Source organism: Apis mellifera (assembly GCF_003254395.2).
Source record: "Apis mellifera strain DH4 linkage group LG15 unlocalized genomic scaffold, Amel_HAv3.1 GroupUN_165_associated_to_Group15, whole genome shotgun sequence".
NCBI lineage: Eukaryota > Metazoa > Arthropoda > Insecta > Hymenoptera > Apidae > Apis > Apis mellifera.
The window spans coordinates 2,501-5,948 of NW_020555853.1; the positions used below are offsets into that span (position 1 = coordinate 2,501).

Consider the following 3,448-nt stretch of genomic DNA (forward strand, 5'->3'; position numbering starts at 1 on the left):
CATGGCCACCGTCCTGCTGTCTTAGCAACCAACGCCTTTCATGGTATCCCATAAGCGTCGACTTAGGCGCCTTACTCTGCGTTTGGTTCATCCCACAGCGCCAGTTCTGCTTACCAAATTGGCCACTTGGCACTCTGATCCAAAATCTCGTGGCTTCATGATCAGCAAGCCAGAATCTCACCCATTTAAAGTTTGGATAGGTTGAGGTCGTTCGCCCAAGGCCTCTAATCATTCGCTTTACCAGATGAGACTCGTACGCGTTCGATGAGAACGGTCGAGTGCAGCTTCCTGAGGAAACTTCGGAGGGAACCAGCTACTAGATGGTTCGATTAGTCTTTCGCCCTATACCCAGTTCCGACGATCGATTTGCACGTCAGAATCGCTCGGACCTCCATCAGGGTTTCCCCTGACTTCGTCCTGACCAGGCATAGTTCACTCATTTCGGGTCCCAACGTGTACGCTCTAGGTGCGCCTCTTCTCGCAATGAGAACGAGACGCCCGGAGTGCGGGCCGCATAAGTTACGCGGCCCATCTCCCTCGATCGGCACAAGTCCGATCTTCACTTTCATTTCGCTTTAGGTTTTTGATCCCAATGACTCGCGCACATGTTAGACTCTTGGTCCGTGTTTCAAGACGGGTCCTGAGAGTACCCAAAGCATAGCGTCGCGACCGGTAATTCGAGTCTTGGCCAGTCCAAGGACACGCTGCTACAGCTGGCCAGGCCGGGGACGGCACAGGTCCGTGCCTCCGGGTAAGAACTGACCGAGCTTGCGGCGGGCTGACGCACACACATTCGAAAAAAATGGATTGGTTGCGGCCCGATACCGTGCGAGTACCGTCGTGCAGCCGCCAGGCGACCGAGGGTCTGCGCGTGCGCGCGAAGCGACGCGACAGGCGCCTCTCGGGCCGTTAGACCGACAACAACGGGTCGCGACGTTCTACTAGGGGAGAAGTGCACGCTAGATGCCGGAACATTCGAGCCGAGGTGGTGTGCCTCGCGATGACCCGAGGATTCATCCGGAGCATCGCGCACAACGGGAGCCGCACCGTTGCGATGATCTCCCATTCGATCTTTTTGGGTTTCTCAGGTTTACCCTGAACGGTTTACTATCTTGAACTCTCTCTTCAAAGTTCTTTTCAACTTTCCTCACGGTACTTGTTCGCTATCGGTCTCGTGTAGTATTTAGCCTTAGTGGAGTTTACACCACATAGGGCTGACTTCAGCACCGACTTAAGGAGATCTCCGAAGCGTACCGGTCATACGGCCTGGCCCCTCTACGGGTAATGGCCCATTCAAGATGGACTTGGACGCAGTTCGACATCAGGGATAACGGATCCTCCGAACTCATTTCCCAGCGGCGGTACGCGGGATTCAGTGTGGCTCATTCCTGTTCGCTCGCCGCTATAAGGAATCTTGTAGTTTCTTTTCCTCGCTTATTATATGCTTATTCACGGGTACTCGCCTATTGAGGTGTCTTTCTAGTATAAGCGAAAAATTATTTTCGCGACATGTGCGTGTACCATGAGAAGATAAGAAAGAAGTTAACGAGAGAAGGTTTTTTTCTCTCCTTTCCTTTTCATCCCTCTTTTTAAAATTAAATTCGAATAGAGGGAAGAAAAAAAGGAAAAAAAAAAATCGAAATGGAAGAAGAATTTTCTCACTCGAATATACCCACCATCGTATTACCCCCTTGACTTCGCTAGATATATCTCTCTTTCTCTTTTTTCAAAAAAGCAACAAGAGTATATAACATGCGAAGAAAAGAATATTCCTCCTTTTAGCAATCGTAGTGTTAAATATGCACCGCACATAGTCAATTATCGTGTCGTATCTGTTAGAGCCAAGACTCACCAAATACCGAATGTCGGTTCGTTTAACGCCCGTCCTCTATTTAGCTTCCCGTTGACAATTCCAGCGTTCTACTTTTAAAAAACCTCGGGTAAGTGAGTAAGTAGAAACCACGCAAGAAAAATATCACGAAGCCTTTCCGGGGACTGGACGACGACATGGATACCGTCCGCGATAGACAACGAAAAGCATGGATGACCAACACTAGATCAGGAATCTCCTCGGCGCGGAGATCCATAATTTCGGTCTCGAAAGAAGAAAAAAAAAAAAAAAAGAAAAGAATGAAAGAGCTCGCCAAAGAGAATCGTACTCTCCTCATACGTATCCCTTAATCCTCGTGGAGTCTTCGATCTCTGATACGAAACTGGTATCGCTTAAGGACTCGCGTGCACGTTGATGTACGGTCCAGCACAGTTCCGACAGAGTATGACAAACACGAAGAACGGAGTGGTATTCCGATCCTGGGCCTTTTCTCTCTCCTTCTCCTCTCTCTCTTTCTCACATCTCAACGCACGGCAAACATCGCACGCCATCAAGGGATGGTGGGATTTTCTTCCCTCTCCTCGATTAAACCCATTATTTATCCTTTTCTCACGGTATCGCAGAAATATAGTTTCAGACGACGTTAGGGCGCGGTATGTATTCGTGATCCAAATGGACGAATCGAACAGTGGCGGGTACGAAAAACAAGCACGAAGCGGTGAACACGGGGGTCATCAGTTATATGAAACGGACGACTCACGACACCGAGAACATCACGCAAGTCCGTGACATGTCTTGAATTCGTGAATACGATTTCCTCGTACCACACGCGAGCACATGTATTTCGATTCTGTTATCTCCGGTCACGACCGCGACGAACGCCAACGAACGTCCAACAATCGCTCGTACGTCGCGCATCTTCTTCTCCTTATAATTTGTCCAACTCCGATTTTTGACACCCGACTCGGAAACGTTCGATTTAAGAACGACGGCGGGGATTACAAAAGAAGGAGAAAAGGATCAAATGTACGAAGAATAACCAATACGCAACGCAAGCAGTATTTGGGTTACGTGAACGACCCTCAGCCAGGCGTGGTCCAGAATTGTATCCGTGGACCGCAATGTGCGTTCGAAATGTCGATGTTCATGTGTCCTGCAGTTCACACGTTGACGCGCAATTAGCTGCGTTCTTCATCGACCACGAGCCAAGTGATCCACCGTTCAGGGTAATCGTATTTATGTAAAATTTTTTTTTTTCTTTACTTTTATAAAGAAACGACGAGGATTACCCCGATACTGAATCTTTTCTCTCTCTCTCTTCAAACCGGCGCTCAACCTGGAGAGAACGACTCGTTCGAAGCATGGTCGCAGAGCCCATACGCTAAAAAAAATCGATGTTGAAAACTAATAATTCGTTCAGGTACGTATATCTCGATGAAAAGATTCGAAAAGATCGATGGGACACGAAAAATTCGATCGGTCTCGAGCGGTCTTTCCTCCCAATTTCCGAAGCGAATATTCGCTACGGTACGGGTGTCCGACTCACGACACGACGACCTCTCTTCTCTCTCTGTGTAACACAGATTCGATATTCCCCTCTGAACGAATAACGTTTCA

General features: G+C 48.5%; 1 non-coding gene and 1 pseudogene across 1 annotated transcript; both read right to left on the bottom strand.

Annotated features, from left to right (window-relative positions):
* The window catches only part of LOC113219357, a 3,520-nt pseudogene extending 2,043 nt beyond the window's left edge, over positions 1-1,477 (bottom strand).
* Positions 1,478-2,907: 1,430 nt separating this feature from the next.
* Positions 2,908-3,060, bottom strand: LOC113219356. The gene has a single exon (XR_003306401.1). It is a non-coding gene; the product is annotated as a 5.8S ribosomal RNA (ribosomal RNA).
* Positions 3,061-3,448: the final 388 nt, after the last annotated feature.